The sequence below is a fragment of the Anomaloglossus baeobatrachus genome, chromosome 5, assembly GCF_048569485.1.
Source record: "Anomaloglossus baeobatrachus isolate aAnoBae1 chromosome 5, aAnoBae1.hap1, whole genome shotgun sequence".
In the NCBI taxonomy this organism is placed as follows: domain Eukaryota; kingdom Metazoa; phylum Chordata; class Amphibia; order Anura; family Aromobatidae; genus Anomaloglossus; species Anomaloglossus baeobatrachus.
Window position 1 is genome coordinate 489045197 of NC_134357.1, and position 13825 is coordinate 489059021.

General features: G+C 43.5%; 1 protein-coding gene across 5 annotated transcripts in view; it reads right to left on the reverse strand.

The window, feature by feature from the left end:
- BAHCC1 (BAH domain and coiled-coil containing 1) overlaps positions 1-13825 on the reverse strand; it is a 152939-nt gene that overhangs the window by 76422 nt on the left and 62692 nt on the right. The gene's annotated exons all lie outside the window — the stretch shown is intronic.

A 13825-nucleotide genomic window follows, 5' to 3' on the forward strand; every position in this document is an offset into this window, starting at 1 on the left:
AAACCGTGTGGATTTTCGTGCGGAAACATCTGCAGCATGTCAATTATTGTTGCGGATTTTTGTGCGGATTTTGCCTATTCAATTGAAAAAAAAAGAAAAAAAAAACGCTAAATCAGCGTCAAATCCGCATCAATTCCGCACCTATGAAAAGGTACGGATTCCGAGGGAAAGCTGCGGATTTTGATGTAGAAAAATCCGCAGATACAGATTCCTGCGGGCACATAGCCTTTGGGTCTTGTTCCACATACAGCCAGCCATTAACAGAGCATTTCCGGCAAGAGGGAGGAATTTTTTTTGTTGTTGTTGTTGGTCTTGCTATGTCTGAGAACCTTGCTTTATCCCCTGGGAGAGCCATTCAGAGACGGTGACTGGGTCTTCCCCTGGGGTGCCAGCACACATCATGCAGTGAAGCAAGCCTGTGCGTTGTGGTCGCTGTTTCACGGACAAAATATCAAAGCACCCTCAATGCTCGGCCAAGCACGCTAATGCTCGATTGACTAACGAGCAGTGCTGAGCATATTCACCCATCACAAATAATTTCAATAGCAGAAAAATTGTAGACCACTCAATTTATTGGCTATTGCTATATCCCAGACACATGAATGCATACATTGGCATACAACTGATAAGTCAAATATTGTGTCGAAAAAGCAAATCATCTAGGCAGTATTTAGAAAAATAACCTAAAATTTTTATGATTTATTGCGACCTCCCCAAAACACTAAATCTTTTAGAACACACACACACACACACACACGTTCCGTTCCCCATTATCCAGAACTCTCTTGCTTATATATCAGATTTTTTGAGAGAACTACTTTCCCAGAATTTAATTATTTCCAAAGGAAAGGATTAAAAAAAAACAACTAGATAACTTGCGATGTTTTGGACTTTTCCATATGGGTGTGAATACCTGGGGAAAATTTGTCAAGGATTGCCAGGATCTCATGCTGCCTCGATGGCAACTAAGACCAGTTCTACCTATTGGTTAAAGAGCAACTCTATGAAAATTTTTAGTTAAGCTCGGAAACATGTATTTTTGCCATTGGAACCGAAAAAAATACCTTTGGGATCCTCAAAACCCACTGCCAACTAATCTCTGTTTTAGGCCGGAGATGAGTAATTCTCAGCCATAAAATAAAGGAAGAAAAAGTCAGGGAGAGGTGACCTTCTTGGTTGACCCCTGTCTCGATTACAATATCCAAAGCTTACGTCATGGTCAGAAGAAATAAAAGCTGTACATGGGGAATCAGGTCTTTATTATTGCATCACTCAAGCATTAATTCATTGACCTCAGATCTCCTGGGCCCTGATAGAAAAGCTGTCCTTGTTGGCACATTTGGTGCACTACGGTCCAGTTGTGACTCCAACCTCCGCATCGCTTTATTGCCAAATCCGAAAATATTGTGCATTGTAAGCTACATGACCTTACACTGACTTACAGCCCCCATGGTTTCATAAGAACTTTATTGACTTAATGTTTTGACTATTATGGGATTAAAATTAAAGCTAAAGAAAGAAAAAAAGAAGAAAAAACAACCACTCGTAAGCAAAGCGTAATCCAGAAGTTGGAAAGAAAAAGAAAAAAAAAAAGTAATTAATGGAAGTCATATGCAATAGCCGAACAGTGTACAGGGTGTGTACTATATCATTGGCTGATCAATTCCCTTTCCTCCCAGCCTTCAGGGCACTGTTAAAATCTCACATCTTCTACCAAGCCTTGTATGACTCCCACTCCCCCCCCCCCCCCTTCCGAACTTCCTCCAGCTGCTTCTGTCACCTGACAGGGAGTGATTTCCAGATGTGAGATTCCCTGCGAGCTGTCAGAAGTGTCTTTCCAGATTACGCCTCATACACACACATAGCCCTCAGCCAAGACCTCCCTTGCTCAAGGCCAGGCTTAAGCAACTGATGGACCTTGGAACCACAAGCTCCAGCATGTTCCACCATAAAAACTGGAAAGTCAACGGTTGCCAGCCTATTTCACCACTCGGTAGGTGTGCCACCTTGTGGGGGAATCTTTCAAGGAAAACCCAGATGTTCTATAGTGGTTTGTGAAGAAACTTCACATTTGCCACCCCCATGAGCCCCCAAAGAACTTTAGCATTAACTCAATCCAGTTCCTTCAAGGTCTATTTTTAAATGCTCACCCTCATCATATTGTTCCCAGTTGTATACGCACAGTGCCAGTTCACACACAGCTGTTAAAAGAGATGGACCACGTTCAACTCTGACCTAAGAGAGTAGCGCAGTATTCGCAAAGTGTCGACTTGCCTGCCCTTCCAAAACTGTTCCCAAGAAAACTAGAGGAAAAGTCAGAGCGCGAGAGCCACATCCTAAACCACACCCTGACTCACACCCACGGTACTTGACAGGGGATTTCCATTCCCTGCTGGTTATCTGCAATGGATCTGATCGACTAATCAAGCATAAACGGGCAGATATATGTGTCAATACGTTGTGTGCTATGAAATGGTATCATTTTTGTCAGATATTCGAAAATTGACTTAAGTTCAACACTATGTTTCGGAGATGCCAACTGATCCCATTTCTTATTAGAAAATGATGGGACTTGACCAGCTCCATGGAAGCATGGTGGGACACTTGGGGCTACATGGTACTGACTGATGGGAAAAAAAAAAAAAAAAACCACACACACACCACATCCAATTTGTAGAAATGAGCATACAGGTGCATGAACCCTAGTATAGAAATTTTCATTTTGGGGTGTCAATGAATTCCAGGATTCCAAATGAAAGCATCATCCAAGGCATCTGCTGAGGACATCTCAGATGTTGGTCAACATATTGATCATCATCAGTCATTACCAATCATCTGGTTCAAGTTCCTACATTTCTCACAGAACAATCCAACCAGTAAGGTCAAATCCAAATGTTATTCCAGAGCAAAATCTTCCTATAAGGTTGTAAAAACAACAATTTTTTTTACCTCAACCCTTAACCCACCATTCACCTTTAACTCAAAGCTGGTAATAAAAAGAAAAAAAAAATGCGTCAATACCACCAAGAGACCCCCAGCCCCATTGACTTACCCCAGAAGAACATGATCTTCAAGATTAGTAGGAACGGTCGTAATAATGATCTCCCTGTACTGTTTTATCACATACCCCATAAGGGTCCAATAAATAGCTTCACGATGAGGAAGCGGAGGGAGAAACAGGACCTGCCAACCCAACAGCAGCCGTTCACAGGAGAAAATAGCAAGGGAAACAGTTACACGGATCGTAAAAAAGAAAACTTTTATTGTGAGATCATATGGCGGGGATCTCTCTTGGGATAACAGTCCTGGAAACACGGATACAGTAACCCTACTGTGTCCAGATGGGAGCATTGCAATGTGATGTGTCCCATATTATTTAGTTGCTTTCATGGCTGCTCTTGGCAGCAAAAGGGTTATCCAATATGCAGCCTACAGTTGCAATTTTTTTTTTTTTTTTATTTTTTTTTTTTAACCCTCCCATCCTTTGCGCCGCATGTGTTTCTAAACGTAGGATCCCAAAGAGAAAAAAAAAAAAAAAAAAAAGGGAAAACACACAAAGTAATTTGCTTCTGATAGAAAACAGGTCCGGGCTGTTGGTGACTGGAGGAGAATTGTCGAAGGGGGTCGTCCCACGCTGCCAAACTGCTCCCGCCTAGATACTTTGGAAATGAGTGTCCCAAGTGTGGTTTTAACAGAGGAGGGGGCTGTCTTACTTTCTATTTAACCCTGTCTTCTCTAATAGGTTCCAAGATGATGACTGTTCTAGATGTTCCCAAGTCAAAGTTTATTTGTTTTTTTTTTTATTTGGGGTTTAACTCATATAGTCCACCTTAAAGGATGCAGTGGTCGTAGTCGCTCTTCATCCCCTCTACCTCAAAACACAACAACACCGTTATTCTAAATTAATAATAGGAAGTGGATCAGGATTGTTGGTTCTTAACGCAAAATCTATACGTTATACTACTGCCACTACCGTAGTAATGTTCTCACGTGGTTTGCCACCAAGCAAAATTGGACCCTTTGGCAACTCTTTCAGACAGTTGGGATTTATAAAGACAATCCTCATCAGATCTAAGAGGTCTGGTGGCTTCTCGAGAAAACAATTTGGGAAGAAATATTTTACTGAAGGATAGTCACTCCTAGTCAAAGAGATACCCATCAATGAAATAAGTTGATACATATACATAACGAGTGCCCATCAATGAAATAAGTTGATTGACACACATTTAAAATGTTGAGCTGAATTTGGGAGGATCCTTTTTCATGGAGACCCTTAAGTCAGATTGCCTGTCCATCAAAGCACACTACCTGTAGATGACCAGGCAAATATTTTCAATGGACTCCTAAAGTCTTATTGGAGGGCAAAGTTTCCTGTCTGTGGCCCCCCAACTCTAGCAGGTTGCACCAAAACATAAGAAAGACACTGGCTGGTTGACTACATGCTAACAAATATGAAATACCTATGGCCAACTCGAGTATGAATTGTGGGCAGAGGGTTTTGATGAGGCGCTTTGTGGATTTGGTCACATAGAATTAGGTTTTACTAACACACAATGCAGATATCAGAGGGACCCAAATATAGGGAGGCACCGCGACTCTTCCCAACAGATATTAAGTCAAAGAAGGATTGGCCATGTTGAATTTTAATGTCCAATCCTTTTGTTCACCTGGGGAGATAAGCACCACCTGGGTTGCGTGGGAGTACATTACCCCAGTTAACTTCTTGAAACCACACTCACATGAAGGATAGTCAGAAGCTAGATCAGTGTTTGGATAACCGTTACTAAATGTGTATGGACACCTTAAGGCTAGGTTCGCACACTGCGTCTTTTTTACGCTGCGTTTTTGTGCGTTTTTGGCCACTAAAAACGCACAAAAACGCACCTGCGTTGAAAAAACGCGGCAAAACACGCACGCGTTTTGCCGCGATTTGGTGCGTTTTTTGCTGCGTTTTGCTGAGTTTTTGCTCACTGCGTCCTTATGCGTTTATCAGTGAACAAAAAGAAAGGTCTGATGTCATTTCCTTCAATGTGTTCTTCATTCTCCACTAGTGTATGCAGAAGAGCAGACAGCTGCAGAACTACAAGGCTCAGCATACTACATCCAATAGTGTATGCAGGAGAGCAGACAGCAGCTGCAGAACTACAAGGCTCAGCATGCTCCATCCAGGACTGTATGCTTGAGGGAGAGTCAGGGGGAGCAGACCTACAAGGCTCAGCATCCTCCATCCAATAATGTATGCAGGAGAGCAGACAGCAGCTGTCGAACGACAAGGCTCAGCATCCTCCTTCCAGGACTGTATGTAGGATTTCTTTGCCCCCCCAAACAAAAAAAATGACGTGGGCTTCGCCATATTTTTGTATGCTAGCCGGGTACAGCAGGCAGGTACGGGCTGCCCCCAACCCCCAGCTGCCTATTTGTACCCGGCTGGGAACCAAAAATATAGGGAAGCCCTTTTTTTTTTTAAATTATTTCATGAATTTCATGAAATAATTTAAAAAAAAAAATGACGTGAGCTTCGCCCAATTTTTGAGTCCAGCCGGGTACAACTAGGCAGCTGGGGATTGGAATCCACAGTGTAGGGTGCCCATGCTTTCTGGGCATCCCCGCTGTGAATTGCAGTCCCGCAGCCACCCCAGAAAATGGCGCTTTCATAGAAGCGCCATCTTCTGGCGCTGTATCCAACTCTTCCAGCTGCCCTGATGCCGGGTGGCTCGCCGGGTAATAAATGGGGTTAGGGCTAGCTGTATAGCTGGCCCTAAGCCCGAAATTCATGGTGTCACGCCAATATTAGACATGGCCACCATGAATTTCTAGTAAAGATAAAAAAAAAAAACACAACACACAGAAAAATATTTTTATTAGAAATAAAACACAACACAATTAGTGACTCCATCTTTATTGAAATAAAGAACCCCCCCCCTCCGCAGTAATCCTGGGTCAAGGGTCCCGCGCCGTCCAATCCGGATCCAATATCATCTGATCGGTTTGCTGGAAGGCAAAGCGATCAGATGTGTCAGGATCAAGTGCCTGAATCACATCACACATCAGCTGATTGTATAAAAGCCGATTATACAATCAGCTGATGCATCGGTGCAAAAAAATAAAAATAAATAAATAATACTCACTTATGTGCTGATTACCGGCAGCTCCTGCAGCGATGGGGCGGGAGTCTGATCCTGTCCGATTGCTGCAGCAGCTGCCGGTAATCAGGGATGAAGTCTCCTGACGCATCCGCTGATACCGGCCGGGCGCCCGCGTCACCGCGATACTTACGATCACCTGATGCGTCAGGTGACTGCATCAGGTGATCCATCGCCAGGTCCTGCATCCACCGGAGGTTTCCCGGCCGTCTGCACACAGCCGGAGCGGCGATACCGTGAGAGGAGATGGGAGCGGGCATGGCACCGGGAGTCTGCAGACAGGTGAGTATAACTTTTTTTTTTTTTTTCTACTGTTAACTTTTGTTTTCGCAGCCGCTTCCACCTCCTGCCTGTACATGGCGCCGCACGGCAGCAGACATGCACAGGACCGGAGGTGGAAGCGGCGGTGACGGTACCGGGAGGATTCACGCTTCTGTATTTACTGACAGAAGGAATCCTCTTACTGTACACGTCACTTTACTACCAACCTCCTGCGTTTATAGCTGCGTTTTTGGTCTTAGAAACGCACCAAAACGCAGCTATTTGTGTTTCTCATTGCATCTTTCAACATGCCATTGAACTCAATGGATGAAAAGCGCAGTGAAAAACGCGGGAATAATTGACATGCTGCGTTTTTGTGGCACCACAAAAACGCAGCTGAAAAAAAACAGATGTGTGCGGACAGCAAAAATGAAAACTCAGACTTTGCTGGGGAAGCAAAGTCCTGCAGTTTTGAGGCCAAAAACGCACCCGAAAAATGCGCAAAAACGCCGCGAAAAACGCACTGTGCGCACATAGCCTTAGACTGATAGTAGTGGGAACACTTGGTTGCTAGGTCCCCATGCCTTGAGGAGTCTTCAATGAGGTGTCCATGGGTGTGGAACATGGACTCAATTCACACTTTGTTCAAGCTTTACATGGTCATAAAAAAAGTAGTTCCTTTAAAAGAGAAAAAAAAAAAAAAAGATGTGACGGCAATTTTGCCTCATTAGAGGAGTTCCAAGTCAAAGCTAATAAGGAAAGAATCAAAGACACCTTTACATTACGAAGAGCATGGATCAAAGCCCAGAAGACTAGATCCAGTCATGACATCGCCTGACACTGCTAGATGTTTCCTAGGGCATAACAGGTGTGAGAACTGGCAGAAGAGATTAACCACTTTTAGGACTCACTGACGATATTTTGAGTTATGTATGTCTAGTCATAAGCAGCAAGAAAAAAAAAACCACGAGATATCTAGATAAACTTCTCCACTGGGTGAAGGAGAGGGCATCAAAAACATTGCGATAACGATCACAAAATGAACGACAACTCTAACGGTTGACCACAAGCCTGGTGTTGACCACATGACATACTGGTGAATCTTAACGCTTGTGTCATGCACTTAGCTGTATGGTCAGATCTTACTTAGTCACATAGCACTTTCCTCAAGATCCGATCAACTGTTAAATGCATTACCAAATTAAAACCTCTTGGCCCAATATCACCCACAAAAAGACTCCATGAAATACCAATGAGGAGGACACAAGAAGGATGCCAGATCCATAAAATTTGAAGGAATGAAGGAAACATTCATACGTCCAACAAAGGGGCCATGAACCAAAGAATCTTCCAACTGAGGTCCACCAACGATCAGACCTGGATTCCCCCCCCCCCAAACTCTGACATAGATAATTGAGGTTTCAACCTAATTTGATGGAGCATTGGGATCAGTGTTATAAAGGTGCAGAGCGCTTCAGCCACGTCTACCCCTGAGGCGTGTAGATTGGCAATTTGTCAAGACCTCTGTCTGGACCAACGGCCCAGCTGGTATCAATGTGTGGAGTAGACACAAACACAGCTCCTTTGGAGAACAGATGTGTGGAGGATACAAAAATAATGGAAAGAGCATGCAGTATAAAAAAAAAAAAAAAGTCGGTCATGGACTAGATATAAAGTTCCCCACATCTGATGTGATAGTCCTGCTCTTAGATTCTGGTCTTTAAATGTCCCCCCAAAAATAATTTAAGGAGGACACAATATATTGATCATATCTTTCTGCAATGTTGCACAGATGACCGTTGTTGTGTAATCCCTCGGGAGACGTCCAGTTGTTACTACTGATGGTAATGTACAGTAAGAAATATATGCCAAGAAGAGGCTCGTAGAAAAAGTCAAAGTATGGGATGGACAGGCGATTTATGGTCTCTCCTCTTTCTCAGTTTAAACGGAACTTGTCACCACTTTTTCGGCTTATAAGCTGCGGCCACCACCACTGGGCTCTTATATACAGCATTGTAACATGCTGTATATAAGAGCCCAGGCTGCTGGGTAGAACATAAAAAAACACTTTATAATACTCTCCTAGAAGGTCGCTCCGGTGCACAACAGTCGGATGGTTGGCGCAGTTCTCCGGGACCGGCACCTCCTCTTTCAGCCATCTTGGTCTTCCTTATTCTGAAGACGCGGTGCATGACGCGTCTAAGTCATACACACTCGCCGGCATTGAGGTCCTGCGCAGGCGCACTTTGATGTGCCCTACTCAGGGCAGATCAAAGTATTGTAGTGCACCTGTGCAGGACCGGCGAATGTGTATGACGTAGATGCGTCATGCACTGCGGCTTCAGAATAAGGAAGACCAAGATGGCCAAAATGGGAGGCGCCGGTCTCGGAGAACGGCACCACTCATCCGACTGTTGTGCACCGGAGCGACCTTCCAGGTGAGTATTCTAAAGTGTTTTTTATGTTCTACACAGCGGTCTGGGTACTTATATACAGCATGTTAGAATGCTGTATATACTTATAGGCCGAAAAAGTGGTGACAGGTTCACTATAAATGGGTTCTCCATAAAGTCAATGACTGATTTACACCAGCAATGGAATATCCTCCCCTTTAGGGTTTGTGCGCACTGGGAAAATGTCTTAAGGCAAATACGCACCCTCTGGCAGAATTCCGCACCTTCGGCAAAAAAAACGCACCAAAGGGGACGCAAAAAAGTATTCAGACATTACAATAAGGTATCGCAATAATTATTTTTTTGAGGTAAAACATTTATAAAAAAAAAAACAAAACAACAGGCATGGAAATGTTTTACCTCACAAAAAGAATCAGCTATGATCCCACTCTAATGTCTGTATATTTATTTATTTTTTTTTACTACCTGCCCTGACCATAAGCGGTGGTATGATCAGATCATGTTCCTGTACAGTCAGACACAGCCATTACACAGTACATAGTAGGTACACATATCTAAGATTATCTCCGCACAGGAAGATTTTAAAACACATCCAGATCTATTGAATAAAATTAATTTTAAAATTAACTTTGTTGGTGGAAAAACTCCTTTAAAAGGATCTCGAGAGGAGCGGCTAAAGTCGAGGTAGGCTCAAGCCATCCAGTCATCTGATTAGCTACAATTCTCCTGTAGTGGTCACTGCAGATAAAATGCCTGGCTGGCCACAGGATTCCCGAAATCATCAGGTATTTAAAGGGGGGGTTTCTTTGGCTACATTTTAAAGTAAAAAAAAAAACAAAAAAAAAAACCGACGTATTCCCATCTCCAAGATCCTATCCCAATATGTGGTGGGTGTAATAATTCCAATTAGAAATTTTGTATAGTTTTTCTGCTGTACTATGTCGCTTACCTCATGTTCAGGGCATTGCAGGGCCTTAGGAATCTATGGTTACGACCACTACCGACTAACTGTTCCTAAATGCATGGTCATAACCATGGATACCCAAGGCCCTGTAATGCCCTGAATATAAGGTAAATGACATAGTAAATCAGGAGAACAATACTACGTTTCTAATTGGAGGTATTTGCGAATATTACTTATTATTTATACACCCCCTACATATCGGGATGGGATCTTGGAGATGGGATTACCCCTTCACATGCATGTATTTGGGGTTACATTAATTGTTGTGGGCAATCAGATTTCATTAACAATTGTGCACTAAGTGCCTTATCAGCGCTTGTGTCACACTATTGCTAACAGCACAATGAGGTAACTGAGGATCCATCAGTGAGCTCATTCTAACATTCCAATAGAAAACTGCCTTTTTCGGAGCTCCTCTCAGCTGATTTATAATCACATCAAAGATGAAAGTACAGGAAAACAAAGTCTTTAAGTGCCTAAAGTAGCATTTTTTTTAACGAAACCCAATTGCAGGAATTATTTGAGCCCCGAATATATGCATTTAAGGAGGTGAACAACCCCTTGAAGGTATTAGGACTAGGGCCCAGCGCAATCAGAGCATCATTTTTTAAAGTGATGGTGTCCGATGACATCACCAGTCCCTGGAATCCTATTTACCCCGTTTTCTGTCTTTTGAGGATAGCGCCCTCTATAGGTTATACTTATAATATTCGACATATTTGAAATTCCTCCATCAAATCTTGGTAAAGTCCTGATCTATTGAAGTTCTCGGAGGCAGGATGAATTCCAGTCTGGTCTGTCCGGATTCTGGTCCCCGGCCCCCTCCTTCCCACTTTGGTTTCAGCACTGTCTACAACTGGTGTCATGGCCTGCTCTGTTTTCATATGATGCTTATCTGCCTGGGCACGGTGCCTGACCGCACTGCGCACTCACAAGACTGAACACTTCTAGTGTCTCACACACAAACAGTCCTTCTAGTGACAGGCCGCCACCCGGACACACACGCCGCAGCGCCCTGGCGTCCTGCATCCCAACAGCTGACAAAATTATGACCAACCAAATGTGACAAAAGGATTAGGACAAAACCTGCACCGATTTTACTATACACAGCGCAGTGCGATGCGGTATGGATGGTAAAAAAAAAACCTTCCAAAAACAGCGCCACCATCAACCTCAGGCTGCGTGTGGTATTGCAGTTTAATTCTAAGTCTAGTACTGCACTGTACAGGAGGTGAATGCTGCCAAGCTGCAATACAATACAGCTTCAATCACTATAAATGATAAAGAAGCAGAGCTGCCATCATGACAGGCAGGAAAGCTGGGTGACTACCGGTAGGTGTTCGTTAAAGGTAGAAAAGTAAAAATAATAATAATTATTATTCATTTATATAGCGCTATTAATTCCACAGCTCTTTACATACAACACTGTCCCCATTGGGGCTCACAGTAAGTTCCCTATTGGTATGTTTTTGGAATGTGGGAGGAAGCCGGAGTACTCGGAGGAATCCCACACAAACACGGGGAGAACATACAAACTTTTTGCAGATAGTATCCTTGGTGGGATTTGAACCCAGGACCCCAGCGCTGCAAGACTGCAGTGCTAACCACTGAGCCACCGTGCCGTCCAAAATCTTTGGAGAGGTGTTGCCATAGAATCTGGGAAAGGTGGGTGACGACAGCCGCCATAATCCTCATGACTTTTACATTTATAACTGAAACATTTAGAATCTTTTCAAATTTGAATTTCAAATATGGTTTTAAATTTAAAGGGGAAATGCCGTTTAACCCGATTCTGTTCCCCCATCCTTATATTAACTTTAGACGTGCGTCCCACCAGTGATATTCACATCTTAAGACTCTGGCAGACACACGAGCACAAAAATCTGGGAGACGCACACAGCCATATTTCCCACACATGTTTAATAATAATAATAATAGACCCCCCCTCTTATATTATGGTACAGCCCGTTATAAAAGGACAACGCCAAATTCTATAGAGGGACACAGGACACACGTATGGTCAACAGGATCGGACTGGAGGACATATGGAGGACGGGTGCTGGGGGGGGGGTTACACCCCCTAATGCCACCCCAGAGTAAGATGGGAAACAGACACATTTGGTTTCATTTAGAACAAAAGTGAGAAGGAGAAGCGTTGAAGGAAGCAGCACTGGGATCCTGAGAACGAAGCAGCGTGGTAGGATCCCACACTCCCTCCACCTCTTAAAGGGCTAGTCCCAGAGGTGCCGTCGCTCAGCCCGGACTAGTGCTCCAGGTTCCCAGGCTTCAGCCGCTAGGTTCACACACACACGCACAACACATTGCGCTGCCCCTTCACACGACCCATTCCCCTGCACAAGTGGCTTCGGCCAGGAACGTAATCAGAAGATCCTGCGCTTAGAATATCATTGTTTTCTATAGAGATGTAATAAATCATGGCCGAGCGTTGCCCACAGACCCGGCCAGCACAAGCCTCCGCCGGGCATATGTCTGGGGTGGTGCGAGACTGTTTCCCCCAAACAGCGCCACTCAAGTCTAGTGGCTGCGATTGGTATTGCAGCTCATCATGCTCTCGACTACTGATAGTGGATGTTCCGGTTTAGATTACATCAGAGTTGTCAACGTGATAAAAAAAAAAATTAGAATGGGCGACATTGTTAGTAAGAAGTGTTCCCATTCACTGACTACAAGCAAATATCATAAACCTGGAGCTTTAATTACATGAAGGGGCTCTGCTGACCGTAAGGTTGTCATATTATATCTAAAAAGCACCAAAAAGGGGTTTTCTTATGCAGAAACAGCGCCACCCTTATCCACAGGTCATGTCTAGTATTGCAGCTTTGCCACAAACTGTTCTACAACTTATAGATTTCAAAAATTGTATAAATCATCTCTTTTCTAAATACACTTTAATCATTTTATCATATTTCAAGATCACCACTAATATTTCTGTTCCACTCAGAGGAGTCTCGGTCCAGAGCCGTGCAGAGTTAATATAACCGCACACTATTTTTTACCAACTATCAAGTAAAAAGTAAAAATGATGAAACTTTACTACACTAAGTAGAATAGAAAGTTGTAAAAAATTTTCATGGGGGTGAGAGGTATAAAAAAAAAAAAAAAATAATAAATAGAATAAAATTATTAGTTCTGTTCATATTGAGTGGATAGCAAAAGCAATTACCCCAAAATGTGAACAAATGATAGCTGGGTAAAGATAAAATGTAACTTTTAATATATCAATTAAAACCAGGGGATGTGATACAAACAAAACACGTAAAACCCTCCAGAGGTCCTGCAAGGGTTAAAACGCCGATATCAATGCGGCAAGAACGGTAAATTGCACTAACAATGATAGCAGAGAGTAACAAGATTGAAGGGTGATTTATAACACCCCGCAACTATGTGCAAGAATAGAAAATATGCCTCTATATGAAAGGAATTGGGTATATATGATTACCAAACACCCATAATAAAGGTACGTCAAACTGGAACTATCTCACCGGTATGTGGTCTTGGTGCGGTATAGATGTTCATGAAAGGAATGCTGGGTCTCCAAGGGGGAGCTAATTACATATAGCTGCACTGTACCCCTTAATTACTGACCCACAGGTGGCATGCTCAAGAGTCTCCCCCCCCCCCTACGCATTTTGTTTCCTCCCCTGATGAGTCCAAAACAAAATGCATAGGGGGGGGGGGGGGGGGGGGGGGGAAGATTCTTGAGCATGCCACCTGCGGGTCAGTAATTAAGGGGTACGGTGCAGCTATATGTGATGGGTCTCCCTTGGAGACCCAGCTGTTATGATCCGGAACCATGGAAGACAACCATAAATCATTGGTAAAAGGTGACAAGAGCATTGGCAACTAATCTGGCCGCCATCTCCTTACTAACCATCAACACTAGATGTAGCCGAGGGGTGAACTAACATCCTGTGCACCGCGAACCCAGCCGGAGAACTAGCTATCCTAAAGGAAGGAAAGCTGAATAACTCTCTGCCTCAGAAAATAGATAAAGAATAGCAAGCCCCCCACATTCAAAGACT